Genomic DNA, 17,942 nt, shown 5'->3' on the forward strand with positions numbered 1-17,942 from the left:
CCAACTCTTCTAGGACATCTCAACAAATGTTGGCAGGGCAGTGTAGCTGCCAAGTGTAATAGTAGCCCAGCACATAGCCAAACAACTCAGGATTTTGGTCAAAGAAAAGCCTTTGAACATATGGACATTGAGCAGATGGGGTGTCAGGTGTGGATAGCTTGTTAAGCTTGTAGAGGCAGGTGCCTGGAAAGGTCTGCACAGTGCTTAATGTAGGTCTCATGATGCATGCCCCCCACACGTTCAGGATCAGTTTATCATCTATGTTCTCCATGACAGTGAGCCTGCTTCTTGGCTGGCTTGGATCCACTGGCAAAAGGAGGGATGACACAGGTTAGGAAGGGGTCCTCTCATTTTCTTCTGCCCTCTCAGGCTTGGCCAAGGCAGGAAGGGGGCTGAGGACCACAGAAGTGGTGTGGAAGCCCAGGCACCCAAGGGACACTAGCCCAGGCAAGAAGCTGGGGATGTTTCTTCCCCCTGGGTCTTCAAGTATTAGGAGGACAGCCAGCTCTCAGGTGTGGTCAGAGAGACTAGCCAGTATCTCCTGGGCCCAGAAATTGCAAGAGAAAAAAACAACCTAGCCTGGAAACAGATGTTTTTCAGGAGTTCTTGGGAGATGCCTGGAGACTCTGAGAGAACAATTGTGCCACAGTATACAGCAGGGGAAGTCACAGACATGCAACCACAGACTAAATGACCAAGATGGGGACATGTCCTAATCCTTTATCATTACTTTGAAAACCTGACGCAGGGGTGGAATAGGCTGGGGAAGGGGGTAAAAAGAGGAGCCACCAAAGGAGACTAAGTGCAGGGAGTGAAGATTGGAATGACAGGAGAAGCTGGAGGGCTTTAGAGATTCCTAGACCTCCACAGGGAGTACTGACTAGGGGGTCGGCAGACCTAACAGTGATGGTTTTTGACTCCAACTCCCCTAGCACCAGGTTCCGGGCACTCATCAGCAGCACCAACAGCTGTGGCAACAGTTCCTGCTGCTGCCTCTGTGGGTCTCTCTATTGGGTGTCCTAAAATTGCTTTGGGTTTAGTGAGTTCCTTGCCTGAGAACAGAAAGGGGTAAAAACAGAGTGAGTATGCAAAAGAGAGAAAGAAGGTGGGAGGAGCACAGAAAGGCAAATTCATGGGTCAAAACACCTACCCAGATCAAGATTTCAGTGTTACCTACTCCCTGACAGCCTGCTGGAGGTGCATCCCATGTTTATCTCTGAGGGCAAAAAAGGATGAGGGCACAGGCAGGCACCTACAGTCTGGAAAACTCACATACCCTACCCCCAAATCCCCCTACCTCTCAGCTAGCTCTTGCTCACTCACTTGGTTATTTTGTGTGGTCCACAAACACTGGCAGTGAAGGGACCAGCGGCTGGCTGGGCAGCAGGGCAGGTTGTGTGGCCAGCATTGCTGCTACTTCCAGAGTTCTTGACTGCTCCTGTGTAGAAGCCCCAGGACCAGGGTGTGCTCATGGAAGAGCTGGCAAGGAGCTGGGGTTTTCCAGGAATGTCTTGATCCTCCTGTGGCCAGAAGAGCAACTGTTGAGAAGCAATAATCTGACTCAAGGCTATATGCATTCCTCCCGTACTTGTTTAGGGAGGCTGTCCTGGCCCCCAGCCTGCAGGGAATCAGACAAGAGACCCTGGCCAAATTTGCTGCTCCTCCTTCCTTACCAGGCTCAGTTCCAGCCCAGAATAGAGGGAGGGGAAGAGGCAGCTAGAGGAAAAACAGGAAGTTAAGTGGTCAGGCTTCAGCCAAGAGGCCACCTCACAAAACCAGTTAATATTTTGAACAACTTTCTCCCTGCACCCCACCCCCACCAGCACTACTCTGATTCCCCACCCTTCCCCCAGTTCTACTACAGTCTTCCTTACCAGAAGCCTGCAAAAGAGGAAAGGATTGTAGGGGGAGGTGGAAATGAGGACCAGAAGACAGTCTGGGAAGCCAGATGTGCTCTTGGCTGTATCCAGCTTTTTTCTGCCCATTTATTTTTCTTTCCTTTTCTCCAGAGGCCCTGGTGCCAAAGATAGGGGCAAGAATGGGGAAGGGGAGGGCCAGGGGAACAAGCCACCTCAGAGAGAATCCTACTTGCCTGTGGCCTATGCCAGGATTGGCAGAGTCCCTAGGCCCTTGAGACAAGCCACATCCCTTCCTCCCCTTCTTCCATAACCTTTGCCCCCAGGACCCCTCCCTGGGTATTGAGCCAGTCTCCGCATTTGCTACTGAGGAGAGTTTGCCAATGGAGCACCCAGATGATCCTAAATTCCAAGATAACCCCCACCCTCACCCTTTGGCTCAGGCCCAATGTCTCTCTCCCATCACTAGGCCAGAAATTTCCAGGAGGAATAAAGTTTTCTACCACAATTCAACACCCTCCCCAGCTCTTTCTTTTTAACCCAACCCTTAAAACCAGAGCCAATTTGGATTAAGAGTTACAAGACATGCAAGCTGGCTCCTGGCTCCTCTCTTTCCTCTTCATCACTGCCTTTGCTGTGAGGCTAGTGCAGGGGAGGGTCTCCTCAGTGGACTTCATGCTGAGAATGGGGGGAGGAGGCATGGTGACAAACACAGCTGGAGCAGGCTGCAGCTCTACAAAGCCAGATTCTTACTTCGGCCAAGTTGGGCAAACAATAACTTGGGCACTTCAGCACTTTCCCAGTGAAGAGGATGGAAGCAGCAGCTTCTCTCACTCCTCTTCCCCTCACATGTCCCACCCACATCCACCCTAGCCCATTTGTTTCTTGATTCCCTAAACAAGCCAGTCTCTTTTATGACTGCCCTATCCCTAAAGCCACCTATCAACTCTTTATTCTTCCATATCCATTACCAATGTCACACCTCTTTTGGGGAGACATCTCTGAATCCTTCTCCCCAAGATAAGGTCCTGAACTCTGAACTCTCAAAACCTTCTTTGGGTTTTTTTTCTAGAGCACTTTTCATACTAGAACATTGTTTATGTTTTCATTGCTTCATTGTATGAGCTTTACAATTGCTGCTCTAACAAACTGCCACACACTTAGTGGCTTAAAACAACATAACTGTTGAGAACATGCTGAGTCACGTCTGATTTATCTTTCCAACCCCCCACCCTGTACTTCTCCCCTCCAGCCATGTATCTGGCACAGAGTGGGCACTCATTAGTGATTGAACAAATGCATGTTATAACCTCTCATGGTTACCAGATTTTTCACTTCTCAGAGAACAGATTTCTTCCTTCTGTAAATCTAACCTAAATCCCACCTGCTTTGTTACTCTAATTGGACTCATGCCAGGTCCTACGGTGCCTCAACCCTTTCGCTATTTGCCCCTGTCTAGTGAGGTCTAACTGGAAACAAACTGAAAACTAGCCCTGACAACATAGCCATAGCAGGGCAGTTAGCCAGTTCTCCTAGGATGGCTGTCCCATTCTTGAGGCAGGTCTTCTTCCTGTTCTTCATAGGTCAGATTTTAAATCCTTTACCATCTGGGTTGCAGGAGAAAGTAAAGGAGTGAATACCCCCACAGGAAGACCACCCTGCCTCAGTGTGCCCTTCAAGACCCTCTTCCTTTGATCTAGTCAGGACTGCCTGCCCCATTCACCTTAACTGTTCTTTGGTAGCTTTCTATATGTGTGAGAGAGTGGGTCTTGCCGCCCCAACCTGAAGAACTAGAACCCTATCCACATCTTGAGTGTGTTCGCTACAACCTGCACAGAGCTAGACATATGAAAATAGCTTCCCAAACCCAGAATCTGGCCCCAAACCACTTTTGCAAACTCATCTCCCACTCCATTCCTCCTGTCACCTGAAATAGCTCCCTATCCTCCCCAAACAGCATAAATGAACCTATCCCCATCTTTCCTTAAGACATTCCTTCTGCCTAGAATGCCTGCTTTTTCTTCCCCCTCCTGCCTTCCCTTTCTACAAATCACACACACACACACACACACACACACACACACACATCTGTTCATCTTTTAAAACCTACCTAAAATTATTCCTTCTCTGTTAGACCTTCCTTACCATCCTGCCAGAATTTATCCCTCCTTCTTCCCCATCCCCCCAGCAGTTTTTAGCTCTAATTAACAAGGAGTCCATTCACCCTTGTGTGCTGGTTGTTTACCCACCTACTTCCCCACCTTTGGGGTTTATTCACCTTTGTGGCCCACCCACCATCCACTCCACTCCACTCCCACATACCACCACAGCCTTACCTTCATCACACAGTGACAGTCCCCAATTTTGTGGTCAGTGTTTACTCAGCAAATGAATGCCTCCCTCATCTTTTCCCTGATACCTGGAAGGCTCAGGAGAAATAATGGCCCATGTGTTAGAAAGTCCTCCTGCTTCCATGACCCATGTTCCCCTCACCCCCAACTTCACACACATAACTTGGACCTCGTGATTTTTTTTCTATATTTATCCTCTGTGTGGCCCAAAGGCCCCAAATTCCATCACTCAGATGACTATCAGAGTACACTCATATATTTGCAGAATAATGGAGCTGGAAGAGATTTCAAGGAACCCCATCTGCTTCCCCGTTCACAAAATTAGAAACTGAGACACAGAGGTCAAGGGATTTTCCCAATGTCCCTCATATCAGTAACCAAGTCAGAACTAAATCCCTAAAAAGTTTTCAGAGTTTCAACTTCAGTTTACTTCGGACACAGCCACCACCCATTAACCTTGCACAGAAAAGTAGGTAAATGGTGCCACATAGTGGCTGAGAGTCTTAGCTTCACCTACTGGCCTTGTTCTTTGAAAGTGGAACTCCCAGCCACACACTGTTCTCCCTTTTTCCCATGAAGGATGAAGGGACAGGGAGGTCATCTTCTAGGAATGATCCACAAGACGTCTACATAGCCCCACCTTCTGCTGGCCGGAAACAAGACCCAACTATGTGTTATCCCTCATCTTCACCAGGAAAAGTGGGGGAGTCAAGACAGCAGACAGCTTGGAAGCCACAGTCGGGCTTCTTAAAGGGACTTGGAAGAGATTGATTCATACCTTCATTCTCTGAACCACCTCTGCAAAGCTGTTCCTTGGGCCTGTGCAGCTGGGCAGAGTGTTTACCAAATGTTCGTCACATTTGGACTGCTAAGAACTGACTTCACATCCTGGCACAGGCCTTTCTGTGCCAGATCTGAAAACCCAGGACTCAGGGCTAGAGAGGTGGATATTCATTCCAGATTCATTCAATAGGGGTTTTAACAAGCTATTTGGAGGTTAAGAAGCTGGGCCTTTCCCAATTTGAACACATGCTGCACTCTAGTTGACCTCCTAAAGCCTTTTTGATTTAGTTCCTAGCAGGAAATTTCTACATTGTAAGTCAGAAGAAAGGAAGGTTTAGTTTCAGGCAGAATAGGGAAATGGGGACAGGTTATGTGTCATCTGCCAAGAACTGACAGCATGTCTTATCTGGGAATGGAAATTCGTAGAAGTTTAGAAAACAAGAAGCTCTCTAGGGCTGAACCTAGGCCAGGGCCACCTGCTTGGACCCTTCAATGAATCATCACTTTTGACCCCCAGCTGGCCTATGGCTGGATGCCTGGGTAGAAGAAAAGGTGGAAAAGACACAGATGTAGTGAAAAGAAGGGCCATATGCACCCCAATGTCATAGCAGCAATATCTGCAATAGCCAAACTGTGGAAAGAGCCGAGATGCCCTTCAACAAATGAATGGATCAAGAAGATGTGGTCCATATATACAATGGAATATTACTCAGCCATCAGAAAAGATGAATACCCAACTTTTACATCAACATGGATGGGACTGGAGGAGATTATGCTAAGTGAACTAAGTCAAGCAGAGAAAGTCAATTATCATATGGTTTCACTTATTTGTGGAACATAAGGAATAGCATGGAGGACACTAGGAGAAGGAAGGGAAAAATGGGAGGGGGGAATTGGAGGGAGAGATGAACCATGAGACACTATGGACTCTAAGAAACAAACAGGGTTTTAGAGGGGAGGGGGCAGGGGGTGTTGGTTAGCCCGGTGATGGGTATTAAGGAGGGCATGTACTGCATGGAGCACTGGGTGTTATATGAAAACAATGGATCATGGATCACCACATCAAAAACTAATGATGTATTGTATGGTGACTAACATAACATAATAAAATTAAATTAAAATAAAATAAAATAAAAAACAAAGAAGAAAAGGTGGAGAGGAGTTGGGTTGCCAGGAGAATGAGGCTGGCCCTAGCCTGGTTCTGGAATGAAAATGGGAGCTGATGGTTACAAATCAGGCAAATGCCCAACAACAAATCAGGCAGAAGTTTCTTCATATCTCTCCCATTTGGGTTTCGAGTTCAAGGAATTGTCCAAAGGATGGGGCCCTGAGTGAGCTGGTTGCAGGTTGGGGAGGGAAGAGGTATTTAGAAAATTAGGTGAGGGGGAAAGAAAGATGATAATGGGATAGAAAATTGAGAGCACTGGGGGTGGGGTTACAAGGGCTTAGGCATGGGGCTGAAACATATTTTGTGGGCTGGGGTGGAATTTATGCAAATTATGTTTAAATAAAATAATCTTGAAAATTAATTTCCTAGTTGGCTCAGAACTCCTGGGAACAGAGCAAGACACCCTTTCCCAAGCCAAGGTCTCAGACCACAATTTCCTCTTCCATCTATCCCCCTCCTCAGGCCCAGAACATATGATGCTATTTTCCCTTGAAGTTGTCCCTCTAACCCAGAGGAGTACTGATTCTGGAGCTTGGATGATTCTAATAATCACTGTCTAAGCCCTTTACATCTGTGGAGTAGTATATATATTTCACCTACCTTTCAACATCTTAACACTCAATTAGATCACAGGAGCAATCTGGCCATGACAGGTTACCACCCAGCTCTAGCACCCCACAGCTCTTTGAGGTTGGCAGGACAGGAAAAGTTAACTCCATTTTACAGATAAATTGATGTTCAGAGAGATGAAGTTAATTGACTCAGAATCTCACTGCTAAAGGGATCTAAGATCATTCCAGTCAAAATCACCCTTTAAATGCTCAAATCTCAATTCCTTCCATCCCCTAATGCCCATGTCCAGTGACTGGATAACAGTACTTGAACACCCAGCAACTTGGAAATCACTATAACCTGATAAATCCCACAGCTTATTAGATACGGGACCTGAAGTAGGAACCCAGGGTTCAGACTGAGTTTACAGAAGAGCTGATGTTGCGATGTTTGCCGTTTCCCATGTTGGGGGCTCTTACATGTTTTTTAGCTGGTTTACACCAGACATGATCCTATGTTGTAGAAAAATCAAAACTCAAGGAGGGAGAGGGTCAAAACCACCTGAGCAGAGGGAAGAAAGAACAAAACATGGAGTGCTGAAAATAAGTTTTTATTCTAGAAAAGCATCTGGGCCAGGATGAAGATGAGGGGTGAAGTGAAGCTGGAATGGGAGGAAAAGGGGGAAATCTAGCCAAATCCATGCAGCCAGAAAACTTGAAAGATATTCAGCCAGTCTGAGATGAAGAGTTTGGGTGCTGGTCAGAGGTGGCAGCATGGGGATCTGATTCCAATTTGGGGTGCTACAGTAGTTGGAGCAATTTGTAAAGACCATCTAGGTTAGCAGCTGCCTTGTTGCAGATAAATACCTCCTCATCCTTTATCAGAATGTCAAAGACTGAAATTGAAAAAGGAATCCAGCTCCCTTCTAGCTCTGAGCTAGTTTTGGAGTTAGGGGTGGGTTGGGTGGCACCCAGAATCAGAGAAGCTAGCCTTAGAAATGATTTTGTAGTGTTGTTATTATATAAGTAATAGTCATTATACATAAAACTACTATTAATAGGAAAACTAAGGACCAGGAAAAAGTTACTGTCTATATGACATTAAAACTAAGCACACCGGTTGGTCAGTTTAGGTCAGCTTGATTCACCTGAATAAGTCAGTGGAAAATAATCAGCCAGCAGAGCTTCATGGCATGAAGCTGACCAAATAAAGTTTCTCTCACTGAAGTTTTGCTTTCCCACCCCTTATTTTTGATGCATTGAGACACTATGCATGGGCCAAACTTGGATTTCTGGTGTTCTCACCTTACCAGGATGCTCAGAGCACAGAGTACAGAGGTACTCCTGTGCCCATCCCATGTCCACAGTTGTTATCTCTGCCCATCTTACCCATGCTAGGCCTGGATCCCATCTCCAAGTGAGAACAGGAGCCTGTGGGAAATAGCTTGGAGCCCACTTTTTCTCTCTCTTTCTCAATTCCCCTTCCTCTGGCCCTCTTTCTTTCCCTCATTCCCTTTTCCCTCCCTCCTTACCTCTCTCCCATGGGCCTATAAAGGTCTCTGGATTCCTAACCCAGGGCCCAGCCCACTATGAACTGATTCCCCTCTGCTAGCAGGGGTCCCATCTTATCCAGCCCAACCACTCATCACTCACTCAATGGTTTTGGCAGTAACCATCTGTCTCTGAAGAGACCCAATGAAACAGTAGGAATGGACCTGTTTTTCTTTTCCCTCTTTTGACTTAAGGAAGCACTGAGGGAGAAGAGAGCCATTTCTATGCTGAGGAAAGTAATTCTCTAATTCCTTACACTCTTTTGCTCTTGAAAGGCCCCCCAGAGGAGGGGACCTTTATTAAAGGAAAGCAAGGGATTTTCTAAGGAGCAAAGACAGGGAAATGAAAGGAAGGGAAGGGAAGAATAGAGAAAAGAAAGGGGGCGGGGTCTTTCTTAAATGAGGTTGGCAAGCTTAATCTCTAGAGTCTCACTGGAACCTCAGCTGAGTTCTGGAGGCCCTGGAAACACTGAATTGCTCTACAATATCTACATCCTCTCCACCTTGTTTGGTTTTCCCTCCAGGAGTTAGAGAGCAACCTTTTATACAGCTGTGTAATTGAATGCATTTGTGAGCACTCATTTTGGATGCTTGTGATGAAGGAGTGACAGGCAGGAACCTAAACAATGAAAGGATGGTGGGAAGAACTATTGGGGAAAGAGGAGTGAATAACAGTAAAGGGACAAACAAGTTAAGGGAACAAAAGAAAGAAAAAGAGATTGTGCAGAGGAAGCTTTAAAAAAAAGTATGGAGCTGAACCTTTGGCTGGACACCTCCTTTCCTTGTGGGGCTGCTATCTAGTTTAACTAAAGAATGGCATCTCAGCAACTAGACAGATAGAGCCTGCCTCCTCAGTAAGTAGAAAGCCAAAATGTGAACTTTTTTCCCCCAAATTTCCATGAAAACGCTCCACCAAAATGGTACTTAATAAATATGGCCCTCCTAAAGTATGAATTGGTGAGGTAGCCTCTTACAGCTGGCACAGGGAGCTCAGGGTCCATCTAGGCCACCATCTCTAGGTGGAGAGGAAAATAGAACTTCCTCTCTTCTCTCTACCACCACCACTATGGAGCTGAAGAAACTAAACGGAAGGTACACCAACAAGTTAGCCACTGCTATATTCTCCTGACTTGGAGGAGGAAGGGAGAAAAAAGCTACCAGGGGCCTTCTGTAACCATGAATTCTTAACACAAAAGAGCACTTCCTGTGAGTAGATTTTCAGACACTCAGATAGGCTAGTAGGGAAAATTGGAGAAAAAAGGCCTCTCCAGTGTCCCCCTAACCACATCAGAGGATGCTGGACTAGAAAGCTTTAGGGTACAGATCCCCAGTTTTTCAAAGGGCCCCTAAAGGGCAAACTCCCTTGTCCCCATCCCAGTAATCCAGATCACCCACTCACTGCTTGGGCCTTAATTCCAAAGAGAAGGGCCACACCCTTTTAATCTAGAACCCTGGAAACAGCATAGGACAGCAAGTTGACAGTATGTTCTGGAAAGGAAAAAAGAAAAAAACAGGGAAGGAAAAGGTTTGGGAAGAATCTTGGCTAGTCATTTTTCCCCAAGCCAGAGGTTCCCAGATGTTGCTTGAACAACCTGAGCCAGCTACAAAAGCCTAAAAGAATGCAGCAACTATTTGAGAAGGGGCTTAGGGTTAGAACTAGCAATTTATTTAAAGAGGTGATATGCTATGTGGGATATTTCAAAAATAAATTGTGCTATGAGTTCAAGACAAGAGCAATCATTTGTGTATTATTCTGCAACACTATCCACCATCCAAATGCATTGTTCAGGGCTCTGATCAGGCCTATATATCATCTCGTTTATTTTGCATGTAGACATGCCTATATACAAACTCTAAATGCCCCGGGAAGAGGACATTTACAGTAATGGAAGTAAAGGAAGTAAAGGAAGAGGGCAATTTACAGTAAATCGATCTTACAGCTATGGGAAACTGAGGCCAGAGTGGCAAGAGATTTGTCTAAGCTGACAGAATTGGGAAGGACCAAACTTAAATTTTCCAAACCCCCAGGGCAGTGTTCTATCCCCTATATTTACACTCCTAGTGTAAATGTCGGGGAATATGAGACCATCTAGAACTTGGACCCAACTCAAAGACCATCCCAGCTTGCCCAATTCAAACCTGTTCCTGCTGTTGTGGGTGTCAGACCCCAAAAAGTGGAGGTGATGCCAAGGAGGAAGTTCTTGGGCCTGTGTACCAATATATAAGGCTGCGGCTCTATATAAATTCAGCCACTTGCAATGGATATAGTTGACAACCTGGGAGAGGAAGACGTCCACCTTGCAGAGCATGTTCTCCCTATACAAAAAGAAGACAAGGTAAACTGGACCCAGGGCTAAAGCTCAGCTACCTTTGGGCCACACCATGTGCTATCAGCCATGCCATGAATCCTGTTAAGGACCTAAGGGAGCCAGAAATGTGTAAGAGAATCCAAAGCTCAAACTCTTACCCAAAAGCTTTGTCTAGTCTCAACTATTAAATGCACCCTTACAAAAACTTCCAGACATTTTGCAGAGCCCATAGACCTGCATCCTAGGCCATATGGTGAAAAAGCTTCTGGAGCTCTGACCACTAGAAGAAATTGGCACAGTAGAAGATGAGTTTGGCATTCTATAGAACAAGAGAAGGGGGACAAATAAGGGATCCAGACCACTGTCCTGGCCCCAGGCTATGAGACTCCTTCTACAACCTCTCTCTCCCTAGACACACATTGACCTCCTCCACAATTTTCTGGGAGGAAGGGGTAAAGTGGGCTTCTGGCCCAGGCTTAAGCAGGGGAAGTGAGAAGGTGAGAGGGGGAAAATGGATAGGATAGGGCAGAAGGACTTTGGGTACTAGAGGAGAGGAGTGATGAGGCAGTTAGGTAGGTTTCAGATGACAGTTTTTCACTGAGGAATTTATCTAGCAGGCTGAGCCTCAGAAGGAGGGGTGGGATCTTCCCAGGCCTCCTCCCCACCTTCCACCAGCCTTCCCTGCTTGGAGAAACACATCACCTCCAGCCACCACAGGGAACACCACAGCCATCCATTGACTCTAGAGGCCAACTTGGAACTTGCTGTTAATAAGCACTAAGGGGTGCTGGGGTACGTGGGGGGCTCAGTCAGTTAAGTGCCTGTCTTCAGCTCAGGTCATGATCCCAGGGTCCTGGGATTGAGTCCCTCCTCCAGACTCCCTGCTTAGCGGGGAGTCTGCTTCTCCTTCTCCTTCTCCCTCTGCTCCTCTCCCCCCACTCATTGGTGTGCGCTCTCACTCTCTCAAATAAATAAATAAAATCTTAAAAAAAATAAACTCTAAGGGTGTTGCTAGGAGGAGAAGGGGGCATAGAGAGGGGAGCATAGGGGAGGACTATGAGCTCACCTTCATTACCTCATTTGCTTGTTCATGAGGTAGAAGAGCAAAGGAATGAGGCTGCAGCAAACCTGATTCTGGAGGAAGGTAATGTCCCTCTTGTCCGCCAAACCAGCTGCCAGTTTGGCTCTTACACAGACACAGTCTCACTCCTGAGGGAGATAAGTGTTATATGTCCATTAGCTTTGTGTGCCTCAGCCCCAGCACAGCCATGCTAACCCATTTCCATAGCACTCAACCTCTTCTCACTAGTCCAGAGGAACAGAACATAGTACCCTTAGACTCACAGCCCTGAGTGAGTCACCACTCTCTTGGAATGCACACATATTGAGTCATCCAAATTTACTATTGAATATTCACACCATTAAATACTCAATCCAACCTGTTCCTTGATTACACACACATACCCCAGACATGTGTATGTGAATAATATGTGTATACAAACACAAATCACAAATTATCCACAATTACACACCCCTGATCGTACAAACTCTCCTACAACTACATATGTATATATTCAATTAAACCTGTCTATGCACTAACAATGTTTACATTCACCCCCCCTTAAGCATAAAAATGTCTACAATTTGTCACATTCTTATACTCCTTTGCACACATGGACTCTTTTGTGTGCACACACAACCATATCACTCTACATACAAGATGATATACAGACACAAAGGCACACAACCATATTCATTCACACATGTTCCTACCTTCTGTGCTACCTACATACATCCCAATACTAGCTTCACACATACCCAGCATATTGGTTTGCAGGTATTAGGGCTAAATATTGCTTTGTAAGTACTCCTAGGTTCATTGTGTGACATCCTTGTTTCCTGCTTCCTGCTCTTTTTTGTTCTTTTTAAAAACTTTTTTATATGGAAATTTCCAAAAGTATACAAAAGTAGTGAGAATAGTAAAATGAACACTGTGAACCCATCACCTAGCTTCAAAAATTATTTATATATATTTAATTTAAACAGTGCTGCAGCTTGCTCTTTGGCTTCTAGAGTTAACCTTGTCCTTTGCCACCGCTGAGGCTGCAGCTGCAAACAGAGGGACCCACTGTGAGGCTCCTGGGTCCCTCCACCTCATTCGTTGATGTGGCCCTGATGGTGCAGCAGGCTCTGGACCCCTAAAGCTCTGGTGTGAATTTAAGAAGATTTTGTTCATGTGTATGGCATAGAAGATGAATTCTTCCTCCTCCACCATGAATGAAGAACCTGATACTCTCTCGGTAGTTAACAAGCTATAGGATCTAACAGCAGATCCATTAAATAGAAGAGCCATTTTCCAGGATCAGGGATGTCTGCCTGGCCTTATTTTGTTTATGGACCATCCCAACCCCCCTGTTGTCCACTCAGCTTTGCTTGCTCTTTGGTACTTGGCAGAACGCCACGCAAACAGAGAAAAGATGAAAGGAGAACTGGGGATGGTGTTAAGTTTGCAAAATGTTATACAGAAGACTACAACTCCAGGAGAAACAAAACTGCTGGCTTTGAAATTTATGACTTTCTTCAGTCTTCCAATATGGCAGATGGTGATAGTTTCAATGAAATGAATTCATGTAGAAGGAAAGCTCAGTTTTTTCTGGGAACTACAAACAAACGTGTCAAAACAGTGGTTTTGCACATAGATGGTCTTGATGATACAGCTCAGAGAAATCTCTGAGAAGAAGCTTTTTTAAAAATTAAAGGTCTTATTAAATAGAGACAGCCCACTTTGCTGTCTCTATTTAACTCCTATTTAGATTTAAGATTCACATCTTCTGTGCCCCTAGAAATCCTATCTGTATTGCTGTCCATAGCCATAAAGCTCCAGAAATTTAATACATGACTAAACATCTCTTTGCAGCTTAGTATTCATTATAAGATTAAAATCTAGGTTAAATCATCTTTTAAAAAAATCCTGTTAAACTTGCACTCTATTAACAACATAACAACTAAGAAAATTAAGGCTGCAGAGCCTTCTCATGCCTAACTCTTAATAAACTGCAAAAATGGTTTTCACATTTACAGTTGACCCTTGAACGACATGGAGGTTAGGGGAACCCCCTCTTCCTCCCACAGTAGAAAATCCACGTGTAACTTCCAACTCCCCAAAACTTTACTAATAGCTGACTGCTGATGGGAAGCTTTACTGGTAACATTAACAGTCGATTACCACATACCTTGTATATTATATTCATTATATACTGTATTCTTACAATAAAGCTAGAGAAAAGAAAAAAGCTAAAGGTGTTATTAGCTTTACTTTTCAAATGGCTGTTCAAAGATGTGTGGTGCAGATCCATTCAGATTTGAAAGCAGAGATTTTGGCATCAACCAAGGTTATGAAGGCTCAGCTAGTTGTGAAAAGTGAAAGTGGAGAAGAGATGCTGGTCCCATTACAAGATACGCCTGTGGAAGTAGAACAGAACACAGAACTGCCTGATAACCTGCCTGAGGATGAGAGTTCCACAAGTGAGAGACAAAGCAGTGTCCCGGGACGGCTCACACCCAGAGGTTGGAGCTAGCTGGCTGAACACAGCTGCAAACTTTTTATCCAGATCGTTTTACTGGTGACTTCACTTTGGGTCTCAAGGACTGTGTGAACCAACAAGGGGCCAGTTTTCCATTGTTGTGGTGAACCGTCAAGTGCAATTTGCAGTAAGTTATCATGAAAAGTTTTTAGATTACATGATTGCGTATGCTGCATTTTACATTTTATTGGACATTTTGCCCCACTCGGTAGAAAGGACAGAGGTTACAGGTGGAGTTCTTTGTTTATGAAGGTATTTTGGTTTTGTTTTCCTTTAATTGCCTCACTTTAAAAAAAAACATGGGCCCACTGTTAAACCAGACATATATATGTGCAGCTTTACATTTTATTTTACATGAAGCACGTGATTAGGAAAACTAATTTTCTCCTCAAGCCTAAGGACATATCTGAAGAGAAGGGTTTTTTTGTTTGGTTGGTTTTGGTTTTTTTTTGGGGGGGGGGTTCTTTAGCTCATGTTGTGCATGAATTACTGATCATTTTTCTCTGCTTTTCTTCATGAAAGATACTTGATTTGGTATTCTTCACTTAAAGTTGAAAACATTTCTCATTATCCCCCTTTTGTGCCTTTTTTATTTTGCCAACCATGTTTATAGAAAGAACATTACTATAGAGACATTTTGTGAATTAAAATATGTGCATATGAACATAGCAGTCCCCTAAAACTACAAGTCTACAAAAACTTTGCAATCTTATTTGTTGTAATTTTAATAAGATCAACAGAAAATCAGCCGAGAAGAAGGAAACATGTATATTAGCAAAGTACTATTGGAGACTATTTGAATGTAGTCAGATGTGGTTCCATTTGACTATTGTTCAGTTTGGCTTATATCAGCTCTTAAGTGGTCTGTCCAATACTGGAAGCAACTATAAATGGTCTCTAGGCCTTACTTTGTGATCATATACCATCCCTTGCTAGGAAAAAAAATAGTAAAGAACTGACAAACTTGAAAAAAGAAAACAAAAATTGAAAGCCTATAATGCCATAGTGCCACTTGGTAGAGTCTAACCTTAAAACATGAATTGCTTGGCAGAGGCCTATTCAGTAAGTATTTCTTTGTATTACCATTTGTGAATTTATTATGAACATGCAATTGTACTGAATGAAAAAAAGACTCATATTATTGCTTATAAAGTAATAAAGCCAACATTGGTCCACTTAATCTTGTTCTCATGTCTAGCAGAAAAAAAGAAATTCAGTGAAGGTAAGATATATATATATGTATATATATTTTTTGGTAGATAAGAGCTAATTACGTATATGTAATGCTTGATTAAATTTCTGAAATATTTGGCAACTAAAATTTTCCTTTTGGAAATCCAGCTAAATCCAGATCAATTTTAGTGCTAATATGATTAAGAAACTAATATGGGGAAATTGAAATTCTTTTTCATCAACATGTAGAGCTGCTATTTTACTGCTCGTGGAGAATGTGAGGTGAAAACTGGACACTGGAGGGTTCCTTATATTTTCATCACTTCTCTTTTAGAGAAAATTAAAAGCATTCAGTGTCACTGGAAAAAAATATTATAAAATACTTCACCAACAAGAATCTTGAGTTCATGACCTTCTAGAGGGAGGAGTAGTGAGAGGATTAGGAATGATATTTTTCATGTGTCTGGGCTCTAATACAGATGACGCACACAACTCGAAATAGAAGCTTCCAGGGCATGTATTGCTTTAAATGCATAATACAACTTGCTGCCAGAACCAGATGTGTTGAAAAACGAAAACAAAACCACCTCCTTTCTATAGCTATTAAAACAAAGTTTACTGTTTGTTTTAACAAGTTTATATTTTATTTAACATTGCCACTCATCTGCCTATTTAAAAAACTACATCTCTTTGGTACTAATGGTTAGTACAAGTAGGTATTACAGCTTGAAGTCTGTGTGTTCTAATTCTAAGTGTTCTTTTAGTCCAGGTCTTGTAGAGCAGTTAAGGCAACTGTAACAGCATTTTTTAAATATATTGCAAAATAATAAAAGGTAACATAATTAAAATTGAATGGATATTGTAAAAAAAAAATAAACAATGCAGCAGACATTCAAAATGTGCCAGTATTCTGCATGTACGTGTTATTGGGACACAATAGGGGGCTAAAAACATACTATGTGTTTAATACATATTAGTTGAATTAAAATTTTTCTGGTCCCGAACTTCCCTTTGGGTTAAAGAAAGATGAGGCAGGAAAAAGATGGTGGAGGAGTAGGGGACCCTATTCCAACTGGTCCCCGGAATTGAGCTGGATATCTACCAGACCATTCTGAGCACCCATGAAATCAGCCTGAGATGTAAGAAGATCTGGATCTCTACAAACAGAATATTGCAGGCGGTTGGTTTTGAGGTACGAAGCAGGGACCCGGGATTCTGTGGGCAGATATCGGAGGATAAACAGCAGTGGGAGGGAGCCTGGCCATGGGGATCCTACACCGCCGGTGAGCGACAGCCTCGCGCACTGGGGACAGGGCACAGACTCACAGACCAGTAGTGGCGGGGGAAAAGACTGTAGGGCAGCCCCAGAGCGGTGGGGTCCCGTGTGCAAACTGGGAGCGGCTGGCGGTTTTAGAAACACAAAGGGCAGAGATGTGCCCCGACTTGGAGGCAGGACTGGGAGCGCTGTGGAGGGGCGCACAACCCAGGACGCTGCAGGTTATAGCAGCACAGACAGAAAGGGAGATAGTGTGGCCTGGAGAGCTCACTGAAGAACAGATTGTGGTCTCTCTGCTCTGAGGCAGACAGTTGGAAACAGTCTCTTCTGCTCTGACTTGTGGAAGAGATGCAGAAAGCCGCCAGGGAAAGCTGCCAGAGAACAAAAGCCCCCAAAACTGATTGCCGCTGAGCCCATCCCCTGCCACAGGGGGGCAGGGCAACTCTGCACACACAGGGTTGCCTGAGTAACAGCTCAGCAGGCCCCTCTCCCAGAAGACAGGCTGGGAAAACAAGAGGCCAGCAACCCTAAGATCCCAAGAAAACAGGTGCATCTTGCCTGGGTTCTGGTCAATAATTTGGACTCTATACATTCCTTCAAACACCCATCAACAGAATGACTAGGAGGAGGAGCCCCCAAAATAGAAAAGACTCAGAGATTATGACTTATGCTGCAGATTTACAAATGGATGCAGTTATAAACAAGATGTCGGAGATGGAATTCAGGCTAGCAATTGTGAAGACAATGGCTAGAATGGAGAAATCAATTCATGGCAACATAGAGTCTCTAAGGGCAGAAATGAAAGCTGAATTGGCAGAACTTAAAAATGCTATCAATGAGATCCAATCCAAACTAGATAATCTAACAGCTAGGGTAAGTGAAGCAGAAGAACGAATAAGTGACCTGGAAGACAATATAATAGATAAAAAGGGAAAAGGGGAGGCCAGGGAAAAACAACTCAGAATCCATGAAAATAGAATCAGAGAAATAAGTGACACCATGAAGCATTTCAGTGTCAGGATAATTGGAATCCCAGAGGGAGTAGAGAGAGAGAGAGGACCAGAAGATGTGTTTGAGCAAATCGCAGCTGAGAACTTCCCTAATCTGGGGAATGAAACAAACATTCGCGTCAGAGAGGCAGAGAGGACCCCTCCCAAGATCAAGGAAAACAGGCCAACATCCCGGCATGTAATAGTAAAACTTGCAAATCTTAGAACAAAGGAAACCATCTTAAGGGCAGTTAGGGGGAAGAGATTCCTTACGTACAGAGGGAGGAACATCAGAATAACGTCAGACCTATCCACAGAGACCTGGCAAGCCAGAAAGACCTGGCAAGACATA

General features: G+C 44.2%; 1 pseudogene; it reads left to right on the forward strand.

The window, feature by feature from the left end:
• Window positions 1-12,820: 12,820 nt before the first annotated feature.
• Window positions 12,821-14,195, forward strand: LOC116625399 (annotated as a pseudogene).
• The last annotated feature ends 3,747 nt before the right edge of the window (window positions 14,196-17,942 follow it).

The sequence above is a fragment of the Phoca vitulina genome, unplaced genomic scaffold (assembly GCF_004348235.1).
Source record: "Phoca vitulina isolate PV1807 unplaced genomic scaffold, GSC_HSeal_1.0 scaffold77, whole genome shotgun sequence".
Lineage (NCBI taxonomy): Eukaryota > Metazoa > Chordata > Mammalia > Carnivora > Phocidae > Phoca > Phoca vitulina.